Below are 19,592 nucleotides of genomic sequence, written 5' to 3'. Positions count from 1 at the left end.
CTGCAGCGCGCCGCTGCCCCGCGCCGTGACCGCCGCTGCCCCGGCCCGGCCCGGCCCGGCCCGCTGCAGCGGGAATCCTCGTGGTTCCGCCCGGGAGCAACACGGACGCGGTTTTCTTTCTTTCTTTCTTTCTTTTTCTTTTTTCCGATGTGAATGAGCAAGCTTTCCAGACGCCGGCATTTTGCACTAGCAGAGGTTTTGGCCCATATTTCAGAAATAAAGCAGTGGCCGGAGGTTAAAAAAGCCACCCTGCTGTGCTTCAAAAGGACACCTATCTGCCGATGCTTAACAACTGATTTTGCCTTTTGAAGCTAGGTTTAATTCATCAGCTTTGCAGTCCGTGTTCGGGTATCTTGGGCTGAGCTTTACTTCGTGCCGGGGAGCCTGAGTGTCTCGGGTCCTAGGGGTGGTGGCTCAGACGCTGACACATGGGATGGTCGTGGCTACGAGCATGTTGCCTCCATGCCGTATCTCATTTCTGGCCTACGTGAAGTGAACTGTTAATTTCAGCAGAGCTCCTCGCAGAGGCGAGGCCGCGTCTCCCTTGCACAGTGATAAACTGGCGCCTTTGGCTTCCCTGGCAGACCTCCTCAAGCAGGTGAAGAATCAAAGGGGCTTGAGGGGGGAATTTCAAAAGCACGTGCTGTACAAACCTGGGTCAACCCTACAGGCTCCCAGTGCAAGAGACTTTCTTCAAGGAGCTGAGTTACTTTGCAAATGATACCAGTGGGTTAACTTGGGCTCCCTAGATGTGGCTCACTTGGCCTAGAGGATTTGGCCACTGTCCATACGGTGTTGGCTTCTGCTCTGCCCAGTTGTTCCCATTTATACCTGTTATCACAATCTAGCTGAGATGGCATTTTCCACAAGGGCTTCATTCATAAGACCGTGTGCTTTAATACCCATGTACTCACCCAAGTGGTTTAGAGGGTGTGGCAAAATGGAAACCTAGTGATAAAAAATATCTGCTGCAGCAATTCTTAGTTCCCCCAGCTCTGCCGAAGAACTAAGGGCATAGTAATTGTAGACTTTTTTTTTTTTTAAGCCCTTTAGTGCAAGTGGCTGAATAAAAACCATTACATGTCTGAATTGCAATTGGGGTCACAGTGCCAGTACAAAAGGCTGCTTAAAAATTGCCCTAAATTAAAGGGTGGTGTATGAGTGTGGAGAGGAGTGGATCAAAGGAAACAAACACTGCCAATGCTTATTTCGCCTGCTTCACATCTGTTTTGTAGATGACTGATCTTTTCTGGATTTTGTAAATTATCAGTGATGGTAAGCAGTGAGGTACAAAATGAATACCTCACTGAGAAACATACCACAAGGCATTGCTTTAGTATTTAGTACTGTCTGGGTAGGGCATGGCCAAATCCAAACTTTGGCTGAACTCCTATTGCTCTGACTTGCCTGTTCCTCTAACTGTATGTGCATTGCAAAGAAGGAGACCTGGAGTTGGCTACCTACCTGTGTGCTGCTGTGCCTGCTGGCAGGTTTCCTGTATGTTCAGCTCAGGAGGTCACAAGAATGAGGTTTGCTGGATGTAGTGAGCTCTGTGGTTAGGTAGTTAGGAGTGTCTCCCTGAGCCAGGAAAGAAGATGATCGGTGATGACCCTTAACTACCCTCTAGGTCTACCCCGGGGGTTGTTTTATTATCAATTCAAAGTTTTCAGCTTTAATGCTCTTTCGGAGGCTGAATGTAACTGATATCTTGCAGAATTTTGGCTCGCAAGTGACAAAGGAAACACATTAGTATCATTTCCATGTAGTACCCATTGCTCAGATGTCCATCCTGATATGGAGACTGGAATAGGCATCAACTGGGATAGCATTTTGGGTGCTGAGATGCAAATTAATATACTGCAGAACCCACACTGTTTGCTGTAAGCACTATTGTCATAAGTATCTTCTGAAGTGGCATGAGGTTTACAGCATGCCACCCACAAGTGGGTGGCCTTAGCTCCAAGTATCAAATGTTTAACTCACATACACTAATGTACCTTCACTGCAGTTCTGTGTAATTATAAACATTACAAATATCCAAACTAATAAACATTCAGAGCTTTCTAATGTGAACAGAGTTAACTGTAGATAACTGAGATGCTAAATGATACTGCTAATGCTAATTATTTTTATAAATGGTAGAACAATTCCATAGCAACAGTGAGATACGATTGGACCTCCAGACTTATTCATAACTACGTGTTGCAGAGAACGTTAAACTCCTCATTACATTTTGTTCCATTTTTTTTAATCGTTTCTCTTTCGTATCTCTGAGCCTTTTGAATACTTTCTATCTACTTTCCATTTTTTAATCTGAGGTGATTTTCCAGGCCATCAACTTGTTTTCTTGCTGCTTGTAGCCTTTAGTTGAAGTGGATACATATCCACTAATAGAAACTTCCTGGTCTTAACTTTTTAATATTTACCCCCGTTCTCTCAATCTTGGAAAGTGACCTCAGGATTTCCGTTCACACCCACAATCTTCCTTGAACCAACATCCCTTTTTACTCATGGATGCTAGCTAATCAAGTTAGAAAGCTCTGAATACTGATATGTGCTGTTGAGAATCTGAATATTCACTGGACCATCTTTTGTCATCTCATGGAAAGTGAGGCGTGAAATGACAGATAAAGTTAGAAGAACAAAGACTTGATGTTCAAAGGTTAAAGGTCTGTATCTTATTAGTATTTCCCTCAGCCTGTTGGTTCAAAGGCATCCTGTATTTCTGAGACTAAAAATTAGTGTGTGATAACTATTAGTTTGCATGAGTTGCAATGAGTTTATATCCATTAGTTGCGTATAGTTTGAGCCTTTGAGTTCAGTTCAGTTTCCAATTACACATCCATCCAAAATTGTGTTCTGTGGTGATCTTAATGAAAAAGTCAGTTGATGGTACTTGCAAAAGCCTGTGATACAAAAGTATTACCTGTCTCATCCCTACTACCCAAAAATAACTTGAAATTTGTTATTTAAATTCTGACGTCCCAGACAGGAACACTATTACAGGTAAGATTGTTCCATGTGAACTATTTCCAGGAGCATCTCTGAGGTGTATGGTAGAAGATACAAGGTGGCATTATCCCAAAGAGCTCATAAACCAAAAGCTGTTTCTCTGGAGAGCAGATGGAGGATGTGATATACAAAGTGACCTTACCTTCATAGATAGTATTATGAGAATAGGACATGTAAACTCAAAACTAAAGTTTGGAAGTGGCAGAAAGGATTACAACAGTGGTCTGTCTGCAGGAGAGTCTTCAGCACTGAGGTGGCATGGGCAAGTCTTGCAGACTTTTCCTGAGCATGGAAAAAGACCCAGACACCCAGGCAAGATGTGGACAAGACCAGAGCTGCAGAAGCAATGCAGAGGTCAGGAGAAAGCAAGTGACAATGCAGAACAAGAAGATGACAAGTACGAGCAGATATGCAGAAGGTTATCTTGAAAATACAAAGGCTTCTTCAAATAGATAATTTCAGGCATTTAAGAAGGCCAGTAATATGGTTGTTACCTTAAAAAAAAAAAAAAAGAGGGGAGGAAGAAAGAAAAAAGGAAAAGAAAACTTAACAGAGAAGGATGTGCAGGCCAGAGGACTTCCAAGGAAAATAAAGGCAGGTGAGAGTAAACAAGCGATCTCAGTCAGAAGGCCTGGGCAAGGAAAGCTGAGCGAAGGGTGAGATACCAAAAGAAACACAGGAAAGAATGTCTAAGCTAAATTAAGGAATGTATATGTGATAAGAAGGTGTGAAGGAAAGCCGATTAAAGGGTATATGGCAGCTGAGAGCAGATCCTCCTGGCTAGGAAAAAGCAATAGAGAAGGTACCATGAAGCTAGTTTGTGCGATGCCTCTTACAGGAGCTGTAGAAGTTTACTTGCTTGGGGAGATGAATCCCAGACACTTCCCAGAACTATGTTACTGTTTGGGAAGTCCATGTCTACATCAGGTACTCTTAAGAGGTTGGACATATGCAAAAAAGAGCTGTTGTGTAAAAAGTTCTCTCTCCTTAACCAGCCTTTGCAGTGAACTATGTCATCTTGTAAATCGGCTCCAAACAATGCAAAGAGTTTTCTAATATTAGGTACTGCATACGCCCTTAAACTCTTCTGACATTTTGCTCTAATTGATAGTCAGTAGTAGGCTGTCGGGAGAGGCATGGATCCATGGATCACCATTTTACAAAGTGAAGCTGAGGAGCATTTTTGGTAAAAAGGAGAGAGAAACACTGCAGCTGATGAGTGCAGCAATCTAGATATCACAGCGTTGGGCCAGGCCCCATATCAGTTCAGTGTGGTTTTGACTGAGCTGCTTTGTCATTTATGTTCTAGATAATCACTAGCTCGACAGACTGTACAGATGCTGATATGCTGACAATCCTCCGCTTGCCTAGAGATTTTGGGGGTATTTTATGTAGAGCATAATCTGAAATTTAGCATTTTAAGCCTTTCTTATCCAGCTCATGCGTCGTCACTTTGCCACTTTCTTTACAGAAAGACCAAAGGACAGAGTGGACCCAGCAGGATATTTTTGCTAAAACGAGAGCTCCAAGAATTTCCAAGAATGCTCCATGCTTCCAAGAATTTATAAAAATACGTAAATTCCTGGAATGCTAATAGGCATATTTCCAGGTCTGAGGGAAACATGATCATATTGCCTGGAAGCCTTGCTAGCTGAGCAAGGCAGGCGAAAATCATAAAGATTAAGTTCAGTGTTGCCCAACTTTCAGTTGTGGGGGGAGGGGGGATCTTTTTTTTTCTTTTGTAAGTTAAGTGAGAGTATATTTCACAATGGGAAAACACCCCAGAAAAGTTTACATAGGTTGTATTAAAGTAGTCAGTGTAAGGAAGTGCACGTGTAGGAGAGAAGCAATGAGCAGGCATCACCCATACAAATGTGGCTTCTGTTGCCAGATGGATATATTGAAAATGCAACTCCAGTGTCTTCCTGCACACTGTTGTGCTGTGGTGTTGAAGACCATGTGGTAGGCATCACCTGCTTTTTTTTTTCTTTTTTTTTTTAAAGTTTGTGTGTCTTGCACCCCTAGCTGCTAGGATCAGTGTGGGAACAACCATTCCCCTTCATTAACTGCAGTACTGTTCTGTGCCACGCTGTCATTCATTGCCTCACAGAGCTCCCAAACCTGCAGCCGGAAGAGCAGGGAGAAGCCAAGCTGAAATTAAAAGGCCAGACTCTGGAGTGGTGATAATAAGGCACATTCCAAATAATGTTTATTTGTGATAATGTAGTTTATCAGCTAGATGCAAGCTACGGTGACTATGAATAGCTTGAGAACAGTCTATAAATGCCTTAAAATTGAAAGAAGTCTGAAATATTGACTAAAGAATTCATAGTAAAATAATGAAAATTTTTTGTTATTCAGAAAGATCATATTAAGACCAGTGGTATTACTTGGTTCAGTCAAAGATGGACAGAAGCATTAAGCCGTGTGTGTTTCTGGCCTTGAGCATTAAGCTTGTCTGTACATGAGCAATTTGATAAGGTAACCACTGCTCAACTTCCCTCACACCTGTCTTCAGAGAACAGAAGAACATATTGCAGTGAGAACAACACTTGCTCTCAGAAGCTGAGCTTAGCTGCTGCCCACCCAGCTGTGGTAGGCCCTAAGGACATGTTGACTGTGGATACTTTGGGCCAGCCCCACTGGCATGGAGGTTGCAACACCTGTCTCTGCAGAGCCAGATCACTGAGCAGAGTCCGAAAAAAGGCCTTCAGCTGAGCACCTCGAAGAGGGAGCCCCAGGTTTGCACAGGGCTGTCTGTGCTAGCATGTCATCTATAGTTCGGTGCCTGACTCCTGGGTGGAGAGAGATGCTCCTTTCTAGGAGGCCTAGCCATGAACCTTCTTCTGAAACAAGGTGCCTGTGCCAAGCCATTCCTTTTTGTGCTAGAGGGGACGAAGTCCATAACACCATTGTGCCCAGCAGCTCAGTAGCTGGAGAATGCTACTAGCAGCTGAAAGACCTGTTTTTCAAGTCCCTGCTATGTGGAGTTTGGAGAGAGTCTTCTCTGACTGGAACAAGTTTCCACCCTTTCCCCTGTTGAAGCGGCTCCCCTTTAACAAACATTTAATTATGTAGGCAGAACAGGAACCTAAACCTAGTGCTCCTCAATCCCAGGTAAGTGCTGTAAGCCCCAGAGTATGAGCTGGTCTCTCTCCATTGCTCAACTAATATTTCAATATTACTGTAAAATGGAAGAAGGTCAAATGTCAAAAAAATAGGAAAGGAGAAGAGGTAGAAAGTTATTGCAGAATATCCAGGAGTTTACTGCTGAGGATATTCCTCTTTGCTATGAAAAGTGTGGACTTAACTCTATGGTGGGATTTAAAAAGAGGTCTTCCATTTCCTAGATAGCTCCCCTGACTGATGGACACCAGGGAGTCCAGTCCCCCCAAGAAAGCCTTTTCTAAGGCAAACAAGGAAGAATCTAGTCCTGGAGAGAAGCTCCAAGGATATACCTTACATCCGACATCATATCAGATGGGGGTAACAGCAAGACTGAGTCTCACATGGATTTAGGCATGAGCTAGGACTCTCAGCAGCTCAGCAAAGCCGGGTTTTAGCAGGTGCTTTTGCATCTGCTCTTTTGAAAGAAACTCAAACACCTGCGTGTGTAAGCAGCTGTTGAGTGGTGGCTTTGAGAATGTTGGAGCAGTCTAAATACTTGCTGAAGGCAGCTTTTTAACACCTTAATCATCCCATTTAGGACGTTTAGTCCTGAGTGCTGGTGGAATAAACCACTTGGTGCAAATTATCCATCCATTGCCTATCCTGTAATTGCCTGTCACTGATCAGGGATCTGTTTGATCTGTTGCCAAACTAACTGGTCCAGGTCTAAGTCTTTTAGAAATCTTTGTTTTATTCAAATAGTACCTACATGCTCAGCGCTGATCTTGCTCTGTGCTGCTTCTCACCAGTATCTGTAGCTTTGTGGTTGCCATGTGTTTTAATGATCCAATTCTGGAATATCACAGAAGGGGAAAAAGGCTGCTTGAAAGGCCTCCAATCATCTGCCCAGAAGTGGGTGTACAGCTGCATGCAAGATTTGTCTTCATCAGAACACCTTGGATTTTGACTGAGCGTCCACATGCAATGTCCCACAGGAAATGACTCAGGATGTGTGTGGGAAACAAAGACACTGGAGGAAAAATTAAAAGAGACCTGAGATAACAGCTATTCTGGGGCAAGGAAGAAAGCCTGTCCTTTTTTTTTTTTTCCTCCTGCAATAAGCTGGACCATGTTTTGTAGCATCTACAGAACCTGTGATACTTCAGGAGGTGCTGAGACACTCAGGAGTGGTGGCTGAATGGGGGGGGGTCATAGGGGAAAAAAAAAAAAGTGCTTAATCATGGTCCAGTCTAAGCCAAGGATTGTAGTTCAGGACCAGATACAAAGATTTCTTTGGACAGTTCAAGCTCCAGCAACCACAGAAGTTCAGGAGGATCTTGGAAGACAAAGGCAAGAAGAAGGTATGTTAGATTCTCTTATTTGAACCATGCAGAGTTGATTCTCTGTGTTGAAGCCATGGGAGTGCTGTTCCCCCAACCCCACACCCCAGCTTCCTGCAAACACTGGTCCTGTTCTCCTAAGTAATTTTGCTCTTGCCCAATGACAACGGGTTTCCTTATTTCAACATGAGCAAAACTCTGTGGGTTTTCCTGTCTCCCTTTTTGCCATCAGCTCACTCAAATTTCTGACAGGAGGGGTTGGCCCTGCTTTAGTCTTCGGTCATGGCTAGCTATGCCATGTCACATGGCCAGACACAAAGTGGAAGTGAAGCACAGACATTGCATCCGAGAAGTTGAACTCAAACCATTCTTCAGTTTTGATACACAATATAGTTGCTGTTAGGCATCCCAGGCATCACAGTCCCACCATCTACTTGTTGGTCTTTTCATTGGTGCATATGTCAGTCAAGGATGTCTAGCTAGCCATTCATGCAGCTGTAACTACACTCCATTTGACTTTCTAGTTAATGTATGAAGCACCGTCATTAGCATTATTCGGTAGCAAACTGCACTAGTTAGCAAAGACCCCAGACTCTGGAATCATGACTGTGTCCAACTTTGCTTCTGTCTCCCTGAAAAACAAAGCAAGGAGTCTAGAAAGCTATTCATCTTGGCCAGGCTTCCACCCACAATCTCTGCAAGTCTTCTATAAAATCAGTCCTCAAACAATTTTAGTAGTTCACTTAGTATTTCACTCCTTCACAGAAGCTCAGTTTGCTCCAGTCCTAGAGCATATCCTGTTATAAGCCAGGAGAATAGTCCAAGTGTATGATTGTCAACTTTGTCTTCTGCTTTTTCTAACACCACTTCCCTTCCCACCCCCCCACCCTCCCCATGGGAAAAAAACTCAGTCCAGGACTTGTCTGCCGCTCGCTTGTCTGAATGAAGTCGCCTTTGTTAAAGCCACTGACCTGCAGCTCCCAACCTCAGTCATCCGCATCAAAGGCAGCGTTTTGTAGTGAGAAAACAGGTGGCAAATCAGGATAGTGGGTGCTACCTGTATTATTAACGAGTCTACTAATGCCCATTTTATCTTATTTTTTCAGAAACCCTTCCTGCACCAAGACCACAACATAGAAAATCTGGCATGCTCAGAGTAGGACAAAACTAAATAATTGACCGTCTAGTCAGAAGAAGATGGAAAGTCACCTGCTTTGGGTCATACAAAGCAGCTTGGATACAGACTTTTAAACTCTCAGAGAAAGAAGAAATTAACCATTTGAGGAAGAGGGTGAGGAGAAAGAACAGGGTGAAAAGATCAACTGAAGCAAGAGAACAGAGACCAAAAGGCAATGGCATGTACATCCATATGGGATTTAAAATGAGCTGGGGTTGCAGAAGCAAGAGTTCTTTGGACTCCAGAGAGGATCTATGAAGAGCCAAAGTCAGTCTACACTGTTCCCCCATCCCTGCACATACTGCTTCCCCAGATCCATCCCTGGAGGCGAACAGGACGAAGAACAACAGGTCTACAGACACAGCTATTCCAATAACCTGTAAACCAACTTCTGTTTCCTTTGTTGCTTCTGTTGTTACTTGGATATATTTTGAATAAAATTATTTACATCTTTTACCTCTTATGATCAGATTGCTATTGCACATAATTTTGAGTTTTTGTTGATGCATCATCATTGGCCATTTCTTCATCACTTGATTAAAATCCAAGCTAAGGCATAGCTTAAAATATAACAAGTATGCTGCCACCAAAGGAAGTTATATTTAATACTACTCAGTTTCGGTGTGCCTGTTTCAAGTGTTAGCAATACTAATCCCAAAAACAAAGAGGGGAAAAACATGAAAAAATATATGGCTGGGTTGGATGTGGCACAGAAATCAATAGCACCAGATGGAGGCAGCACCAGCATGTATTGCAGCTTTTTGTGCCATTGCCTGTCTAGCTGTATATGAGTCTCAGCATACCTCAAGATTTGTTTGCTCTGTAAACTCTTGCACAAACACCTCTCTGGCGCTTTATAAAAATATTGTGTTGAATATAACCAGCAAATACAATGTCCATCTTTGCTGAGTACACAATCATCACATGTCAACAGACATCTCTGCTTTAAAAGCCTTCTGAGTGCACACTCCGCTGCTGCTCTGCATCTATTAAGTCAGTCACTGAACCACCACCTCTCTGGGCTTGTGTAATTGGTTATGGCTTTGTAACCAAGGGGAGCAGTAGATTTCTAGGCTCAGAGACAATCACTGAGGGCCTGGAAAAGTCTCCCTCCCCCTTGTTTCTCTGTTCTTGAAAAGTCTAGAGTTTTAACACTTTCTTGTAGCATGGATTATGCCTGGCCTACTTTTATATACGTGTCTCTAAAGTGGTTGTGACAATCTCCTAAAGCTTGTATTGCCAAGGTGATGAAATCGTTTTCTGTAACTGTACTCTGAGACTTGGCTGTAGGTGGCTTGCGATGGGTTCCAGTTGTAGTTCTCGTGTATTTCAGGAAGTGCAGCTGTTCATATCTTTTAGGGATCTCTGCCATATTTGCCACCCTGAGCACATAGGCAGCTCTTCAACTTATAGAGGAGCATACCCCCCCCATGCAAGGCTCTCTGTGGCCTTCACAGCTCCACCTGTGAATGATGCACTTATCTAGGTTCTGTGGCGCTGCAGACTTATCCAAGGAGTCTTGAGCAAGTGCTGCCTTTTCCAATACCCCTGTCATTACATTACACCTAAAACATTTTCCTGTATCACATTAAATGTTATGCAGGAGAATGATGGTGGAAGTCACACCACTCCCATTGCATTTCAGAAGGAATGCCAGGAACCAGGCTCCATTTTTTGTCTTGCTTCCCACAAGTACTGAAAAAGTAGGCTGGCTTCTCAAGGGATGCATGCAGTCAGATTCAAAACACCTGCTTTTAGGCACCCAGCTGAATATTACGGTGCCTCGAATGTAGACACTGAGCCCCAAATACAGTGATCCTGGTTATTTAGCCTGGGTACCTGATCTCTAATAGAATTAGGCCCTTCTGGTGGCTGAGGAGTTGTCAGGTAGGTGATAAGAAGTGTTGCCTCTGGGGAAGGGGCAAGGATGCCTGAACTCCTCCACTGCTCTGGAGTGTGGGTACCTGACACAGGGCCATATAGTAAATGGCTTCACATACATAGGATTTATAGTATTTCTCCCACCTTCCCTGGAGGGTCCAGAAAGCTTTCCGCACCTCCTTCTGATGCCTGCCTCAAGAAGCTGTGACAGAAACCATAAGATAGATAGTAAAAGAGCAGTACAAGTGAAATGCTTGACTTGAATGGCATGTGCAGACATGAGACATCAGGCAGAGCAAAGCCAGAAGAGACCAGTAGTTCTGTATGGTTGCGCACACCTCCTGGTGCTGCTCTGCATTGTAGCTGTGATCATGGCCTTCAAGCAGGCGTGAGTAAACAATTTTAATAAATTTCCTCTATACAGGCAGTGGTTATTCAGAAAAGTTTCCAGCCACATCTAAAAACATACAGCAGAAAGCCAAGAAATCCGTAAAAAAAACACAGGTCAGAATGGCTTGCAGGGATGTCTCCTCAATGCTCTGGGTTAGTGCTCTAGACTAAGCTGGCATTTTGCTACTTCTGTTTTCTTCTTCTCTGACCAGTCTTGCCGTAAGATGAGGAAGGAAAACGTACAGGAAGCAGGCTATGCTGTGGCTGGTGTAAGAGGCTGCTTTAACATACACAGTCTACTCACCTCACTAAAACTGTACCAAATGCTGGTCAGTCTGGGACAGTGTAGTTTGCCTGTCAAGGAACACCATATAATTAGGAGCCTAAGTCATTAAGACAACTACATTATTTAAGAGTCTTTCACAAGCACTTTCAATGCCTATTGCGTGGCTAAATCTCAGCTTATCAAGTCCATCGTCTTCCTCTTTGTCTTCCTCTTTGATGTTACATCGTTTGGATGCCATCAGTCATTCCCTGCCTCCCGCCACCCCCATTCTCCTCCCTAAAGCTCTGCAATACTTTCCCCCAGTTGTCCTCCTGGCTTCTGGGCTATTCATTCCTCCAGTCTTTAGTCTGGTCTTTCGTCTCTTGTCTCTGCTGTTGTGTCTGGGGAGTATTCCAAGGCATACTTTCTTGTAAATGACTCCCTTTTTTGCGATCTGTAAATGTAAAGTGAGTTTGTATTTTGTGCCAAACTTCACAGGATCAAGAAATACTGGAGTTCTTGAATTTCTTTCCAACTCTTCCAAGTTGGAAAAACTCCTGGGATAGCTTTTATATTTCATGGTTGACTATAAATAGCTGTCAAATAGCTGTCATTTATATTCCCTTCAGGAGATTCTTAAGAAAGGGAATTAAGGCATCGAAATGCACTGGTACATGGTGTCTGTGACTGAAAGCTTTCATGCAAAGTTAAAGTTTTCATTTCCTTCTGTGACATGTAATTGAGTCAGCTTTGCAGCTGAGGAAGAACTGAGTCTGTGACTTTATGCAAGATCCATGCACCCTGCAAAGGTGAACTGGAGGGATTTGGGGTGCTGGAGAAATTGTAGTGAGTACTGTTCACTCCAGACATCCTGTTTTTTAATACAAACCTGCGGTGTATTTTAGGTTAAGGTGATTGGTTTGGTTCTTTACCACCATAGCAAACATTCATATTGATAGAGCTGTGAATAGTGAGATAATTTTCTTGCCCTCAAATCAGCTATCATCTAAGAGATGGAGGGGAGTCCTTAATTTTCTGGAGCCACATGGGTTTCTAGGGGGAAGGGACAGGAAAAGAGTGGGGAGCATAGACCTTCTCCCTATAGGCACTGCATTTTTGCTATACCTGTTTTAGCCCTTGGGCTGCGCAGCTCTCCCATTTACCTCTCCACTCAATTCTTCCTAGACTGGACTTACTTGTCCTAGGTGAAAGATTTTTTTGGGCTTCTTTTCTAATGGTTACAGACGATTTTATTCAGCAGAATGGAAGTGTTAGAGGAATAATACCGATGTTCCTTTCTCAAGCCTCCATAGGGAGCTCAACATAAAAAAATGTACAGGAATAGGCAGAGCTCATCTGTTGTTATGACAGCATTTGGGGTCATGTAAGGTTCTGCACTAGAGTGCGAGTTTTGTGCGGTTGCAGGGGGTTTTGGCTCCTGCTAGAGGTGAGACTGAAACCTGATGAAGTGAGCGATCAACAGCTCGCAGACACTGGCACCACGGCAAGAAACCAAGGCAGCTTTTCTCCTCAGCAGCGTATTCCCTGGCTTCTCAGCTGTCCTGCTGCAGCGAAGTTTGTACCTGTTCGTACCCCCTCCCCTAAACTTCTTGTCGTCCTTTCCTCCCTCAGGCGAGCGACCATTCCCCTGCACGTGGCCCGACTGCCTTAAAAAGTTCTCTCGCTCCGACGAGCTCACCCGGCACTACCGAACCCACACCGGCGAGAAGCAGTTTCGGTGCCCCCTCTGCGAGAAGCGGTTCATGCGGAGCGACCACCTGACGAAGCATGCCCGGCGCCACACCGAGTTTCACCCCAGCATGATCAAGAGATCCAAAAAGTCCAGCTCCAGCTCCTTGTGAAGGCAGAGCTGGCCCGGGGAGGGGTGCGGGGGGGAGCGAGCCGTGGCGAAGACGTGGTGAATAGCGCAAGAGCAGTCTGCTGCGGTACCGCTCATGGTCCCTACTCGCAGTTTGAAAGCACACGTAGCCGAAGTTCAAAAAATAAGAACTCTGTGCCCTCCCTCCCTGCCCTTCGCTGGGAACAACAGTCTTAAACAAGTGAATTGCAGAGTGCGAGTGAGGATGGCGATCAGACTAGGCAATGACTTTCTTYTGTAATTTAAAGCATTGACACTGGTGTATATATGTCTGACTGGATGGTTTGGCCTGTGACACCACAGTAGCGTGATTCCAAGGTCTTTGTGATTGCTGTGTCATGAACATGTTTTGTTGAACAATGTAATGCTGCTTGTATTTAAAATTTGTTGAGTAAAGCCACTTTCCGAGTCACTTAAATAATTCTCAAGTAAAAACTCCATAGCACATTTTAGAAGTGGGTTTACTTCTATCTCAGAATGATCCTTCATTTAGAAAGACTGTTAAGAGAAACATTGTATCTGTTACTAATAGCATCTGATTGACATACAGAAATAAGATGAATTTATACTCAAGAAGACCCATTAAAGTAAATGGATCTTTTTAATTTTTCTTTGTATTAACTATACTTTTGAATATAAGCTGCATTTTTTTCCAGTAAAAATGTGTATAATTCAAGCAGATACTTAAAGCAAAAAAAAAAAAAACAGAACTGCTCAGTCATTTTCTGACAGTATGTGTATTTAGCTCTATTATTCACTTACCTGGAAAAAATACAAGTCAGCCTACGTAATGTGGCAGGGTTGTGAGGGCAGAAACATACATCTCTCAATTGATCCTATACTTTCATTTGACAATAAATACCGTACTATAGAAATGCCACTGACAGTGCTTTATTCTGCTGTATTTTGTTTGAACTGATGCATAAGAGCAGCTACCATCTTTATAAACTGCTGCTTTTTTGAAGGTTTTTTTCTCTTCATACACTTGCCTTAAAGATTTATTCTCTTCATACACTTGCCTAACTCCTGCAAAATCCAATGGGAGTTGTGTGTGCTTATGGAGAGAGTAGACCTTTCCTTAAGAGCACTCTGCTAACGGAAACAGCTAAAATTATTGCAAAGAGCACTTTGAAAGGGCTCCTATATATCTCTTTAGAGCTGTTTCTGTAGAGTATGGGGGAAAATGGTGACCTAGTTGGAAATGCAACGCAGAAGGTGTGTCATAATATTCCTTATGACATAAGCTTCCCTAGGTACTTTGCATTGTACCTGTGTCATGTGTGATACATCAAATACTGATAAAGGCAATATTGCAAATATTTTAAAGCTATGTTTTGCTCTTTAAGAGGAGCAAAAACATCACTGAAGGAAAACTTTAAATCATTGTCATTATCTGAGTATTTCATCTTTGTTTATGTTAAAGGCATGAACTGTAAGAGGTTATCAGTGACTTTTCCCTCCCCAACTATTTATAGGGGGAGAATTATGTTTACACATTTTTCTTTCCAGAAACATTCTTCTTTTCTTCTGTCTTTACCCCTTCCTCAAAAAGAGGAAGGGGAGGTGCAGCCCTTCTATAGAGACTTAGGGCCAAATTCATCTCGGAAGTAATCACACTGAAATCCGAAGTGTTTCCACTACAGATGAATTTAGGTCATCTTGTAAAATTTTGTACATAAAAATCTTGTTAGTACACCTTCAATTACAGTATCTTATTGTTTTACCTGATAAAAAGCTTGCTTCCTAGAAACAAAAAAAAAAAAATCAACTCAGAGAGTAGAGTATTTTCTTCTACAGTTATATATGGCTTTCAGCATTAGAAATCAGTTTGCATATAGTGTTTTTACCTGTGTAGTTCATGATAAATTCCGTCTATGTGAAGAGAACTGCTTTTAAGGCATTGGGGATATTGAGCAGTCTGTGGAATAAAAAGGGATGTGTTTTCTTCAGTGAAGACGACAGGAAACCAAGCACACTTTCTACCTCCGTTTCAGCTTTTTGAAACATTTATTTTAGAAACCAAACTTTAATTTCTGGTGTCCAAATTGGGTTGTAGGGACATATGTTCTTCCTAATAAAAATAGGTAGGCTCAGTATTTCTACTGAGCTGGAAATATACAGAGAGTGTTCTGCTTACCAGTACTGTTAATGCTGCCTTGGTGAGTGGGGTCAGGGCCACATGTAACCCAGTGAGATTCAAAGGAGCATTCACATTCATCTTCATTTTTCTCTGTGAAGATCACACAAACTTTAGAGTCAGTCCTACAGTCTGTATTGCTGCCATTTTGTAGGACAAATGCAGTACTTGGAAAATTAAGGCCTGATCCTGTGAAATACGAGACACCCTCACATCCTATCGACTACAATGGGGAGCTACAGCTGATAAGCACCTCTTAAATCAATATGCAAATGTTTTGGTCACTTAGCTACCAGGATTAACCTACATATGGATGTAGATGTCCAACTTTAGGGATCCTAGCTTGAATATTTGGGGTAGAACACGCACTTAAAGAACTGTCATTGTTTCTTCAAATTCTAAAAGAATTAACAGATGGGGAGTACTTTGGTCCATGCAACAACAGAGCATGTAGACTCATATCGTTATTACTTGTGACAAGACCCTGTTTCTGAAAAAAAACCTCCTAAATAGTAACTGATCTGCTCTAATGTATACTATATTTCAACATAGACAGACGGGATTAATGTGATTCATTAACCACTAACAGAATACATTGGGAATGATCAGGTTTGGAGATTTTTATTTTATTTTTTTGTTCATTTGGGTTTTTGAGTTTTTTCTTTTAGTAAAAGCAAACAACGGATCTAACACATGAAATAAACTCCAGGTTACTTCTTTGCATCTTGAAGTTAAGTTTAGAAAGAGTGTTGCAGTTGTTGGAAAAGAAAGGAAAATCAGGTTCTCTAATAACGTATGTACTTGTTGTACTATTTTGGAAATACTTAATAGTGCTGAAGTTAGGACAGCTCCTCTCCTTGGTTAAGAAAGCCCATTACTATAGAGAAGCCATGGCTTTAAAGGTATAGCTATACAACATACATCTTTTCTGAACAATTTTTCATTACCTGTATTACAGATCTATTTTCAGTTTGCAGATGGACTTAGCCCAGCATACACCAGACTGGACACGTACTTCAAAACGCTGTTTTACAGATTAGTGATCTGTGACACTGTAAAATACCAACTTTCCAACAGTTTAATCAGTTTTATTTTTGTACAGTGTTCGTATCCTTTATAAGTTATTTTGCTGTCCTGTTTTGTAAATCACATGAAATTGTAAAAAAAAAAAAAGCAAAAAAAAAAGTAGGCATAGATGTTTTTGTACATATGTATATATATTGTCCAAATAATAAAAAAAAAGGAATTAAAAAAGCAAATGTTGTTTTGAATAATCGTAGTCAGAGAGTGATCATGAAAACCAGTCTGGCTCATCATAAAAAAATACTGCTGTGCATGATGAAATCTATGAGTTGAGTATAATATGAGCCATCTTCAAAGATCTCAGTGTTGCTAATCATTATTAAACTTGGGTCTTGTTTTTCTATTTTCCCAGGTACTTTCCCAGACATTCCTTCTCCCACTACTGCAGGGAGACAACAACTATCTGTGGCACAACTTTCAGTGGGGGAAGAATATCACCTCACCAGCATGCTCTGGCTCCCAGGGAGTTTCTCTTCATTGCTCGGTGGCTTTTGAGCTCGGACTGATGCTCTTCCTTGCACCGTGCAGCTGCCCCGTGAGCTAATGGATGCTTCAGCCCGCGCTGCCACACTGCTGCTTTGAGATTTCCCTGGGTTTGGAAGGATTCACTAAAGTAAGGAGAAAACCCACCTGTTCAGCCTCTGAAGGAAGAAAGGACAAGAAGCCCAGTCCCCCAAAGCTCACTGACAGTTAATCAGGACTAGCTAAAAGCAACTACTTACACTAACTAACTTAACCTGGTACCTGAATTGTGCTAGGGTGTGGTTGCAAGATCAGACCCCAGACCCAAGGGAATATTTAACCCTCTGGAAGGGCAGGCAGAGGCAGAGGGGTGGGATAGGGCCATCTGCAGCTAGGACAAGGCATGTAAGCAGACACCAGGTTTTGACATGATACTTCTTGTTTGGTGGTGTGGTTGTTTTTATACCCAGGCATGGGAATTTTCTGTGCTGAGATTGAGCAGCCAGAAGACAAATGGACAAAGCTCAGCAGTTTTCTGGTTTTCCTGTCATCCTTTTTAGGAATAAAAGGACACAGGACTGGGGCATTAAGCTCATTCCCCTACAATCCCATCATACAGCACTTTTCACAAATTTATCATTCCTCACTTAAAACATGCTAATTTTTGTCTTTAAAGGTCTGGAAATGCTACCAAAATCTTCCTAGTGACAAGGCTTCAGCCTTAGGAGGACATTTCCAACCATTGAGATCTAAGAGACTCTGCAGAATAGCTCTCAAACAAATGATGGAGATTTTGCCTGGATGTATGAAGAACAGAAACATTCCAGGGGATGCTGGCAGTAAGACTTCAGCTATGAAATGAGGAGGTAAGTGTAACCCTTAATACAGACCAACTGATTTGGAGAGCATGGTTTCTACAAGGACATGTTTTTTCCCCCTCTCTACTGAGGGGAGAAGAAAGGCAACATGCAATGCCATAAAAGTTCAGTTAAGTGCATGCAGCATGGTTCAGAAAAAACACATTCAAGGGTAATATCCTACCTCCTAGGGTGACTTCTTTCACTTCCATCAGAGTCTGAAACACGTGTTGTTCAGCACTCATTCAGAGCCAAGTAGTTAGGGAGATTTCCTTTCTGCATCAGAGCTTTATAACAACTGCTGCTTTCCCAATGGTTTTTGCTCTGGAGCCAAAATCTCTCCCAGATCAAGCTCCTCACATCTCCCAGCCACATCTGACAAACTACGTCAGCAATAACTTAATGCAAAGTCGCAACTGTCAGAACAATGTACTTACCAAGTCCGCTTTAAGGGATTGCCTTAAAGCAAAGGAAGCTTTCCCAATGGCAGGAATTGGGCAATTACAATGCTTTCAGTGCCATTCTGTCCTCAGTTGAAAACTTCCCTGGCCACTAAAATATCTCCTCAAAAAACTTCTACAGATATTATGGAACTATTCCCCTTTCAAAAAATGGAAGTTTTGATTGACATAATTTTTAGTCCTTAATACTTATCTCTGAATTATTATACATTGCATTTTTCCAGTTTGTATATCTGCATATGGAGCTCACCTATTCCTTTTGGGAGAAGAGGGATCAGAGTCCCTGTTGCTTTTAACATCTATTTTTGAAGTGGCTGCAACTGTTTCTGTTTTTTATCGGCTTGTGGCCCCCAACTTACAACTGATAAACACTGTTGTTTTTCATATCAAAAGCCCTCAGCTTCTGTTTTAGTATTGTCTGTTGCCTCTTAGGCCATACAATGGTAAAAAGCAAATGGTGCAAAGCAAAACCTAAAAGTCTGCATTGCTGAACAGAAGCTACAAGGGAAATGGAGCATCTAAATTACAGGACTAGTAGGTAAGAACACTTTCCATCCTTACATAGGAACCTGGAGATACAAACAAAACCCCATGGGAATTGAGAAGATGCAGAGAAAGAATCCAAAGAGCATTGACTGTATCAAACATCAGGAGATGTTTGTGCTAGCAATATGCAAAGAAAAGTCTTAGGCTTTCCAAAGTCTTAGGCTTTTTCTTTCTCTTCTGGCTAATGGACAGAGGCCAGAAAGATGGCAGCAGAAGTCTGAGGAGAAATGAGAGGTAGGAGGGAGATGTAAGTTACATCAGAGCTCCCTGTAGAGAGCATATGTAGGGTTTGGGCTCTTCTGTTGTTAAGTGCTGTTGCAGGGGCCTTGAATAGTGTTTCCAAATGGAAAACACTTTTGAGGGCATATGAAAAGCCATGTATAACTGCTCTGTCCAAAACACAAGGACAGGGAAAGCCACAGTTCTGGTATTAATATATGCAATGTTGGTGTTAAATCACTGTGCCTGTTTATTGGATCATAGAAAGATGAACCAGGCCTTCCTTAGACTCTAACATACAGTGAACCATTTTTCTCAGGGGTATGAATTTTTAACTGAAACATTTGAAGTCTGACAGCCTTCCTGTAAACTCCTTTAAAATGAAATAAGGGATATTCTCTCAATTTAACATATTCCAATAATTTTACATGAGTAAACTGGTCTAAGGCATATTGATACTTGTGGAGCTGCATAAACACTGCAGCCTGTACCACTTTAATTACGCTGGCAGCAATCCAAAGCATTTTATAGAGCAAAGTGTATTTTGAAAGGTTCTGACCATAAAAATCCTGAGCAGCACAATTCGGCTTAGAAGCAGATACTAAGTGGATCCAGATTCCTCAGCCACAGGGGCCTGTAGAAAACTCTGTAACATCAGTTGTTTTTGGCCTAAACAAATGTTTAAGCATCACTGCAGCAGCACAGAGGGGCTCATACTGCTTGTGGTATGTGATACCAAGTCCTCTTCTGCTCTCTTTGCTGATCATCTGCTTTG

General features: G+C 42.3%; 1 long non-coding RNA gene across 2 annotated transcripts; it reads left to right on the top strand.

Moving 5' to 3' along the window:
- Nucleotides 1-32: 32 nt before the first annotated feature.
- LOC112965229 lies at nt 33-18,500 on the top strand. 2 transcript variants are annotated; one of them, XR_003253216.1, is made up of 5 exons: nt 33-3,610; nt 4,484-7,481; nt 8,567-16,885; nt 17,411-17,600; nt 18,485-18,499. It is a non-coding gene; the product is annotated as an uncharacterized LOC112965229 (long non-coding RNA). The 2 variants fall into 2 exon arrangements; XR_003253215.1 differs by having other exon boundaries at nt 33-7,481; nt 18,485-18,500.
- Nucleotides 18,501-19,592: the final 1,092 nt, after the last annotated feature.

Source organism: Apteryx rowi, unplaced genomic scaffold (genome assembly GCF_003343035.1).
Source record: "Apteryx rowi isolate R43461 unplaced genomic scaffold, aptRow1 scaffold_207, whole genome shotgun sequence".
NCBI lineage: Eukaryota > Metazoa > Chordata > Aves > Apterygiformes > Apterygidae > Apteryx > Apteryx rowi.
The sequence above is the reverse complement of the archived record's forward strand: the minus strand, read 5'-3'. Positions and strand labels throughout refer to the sequence as shown.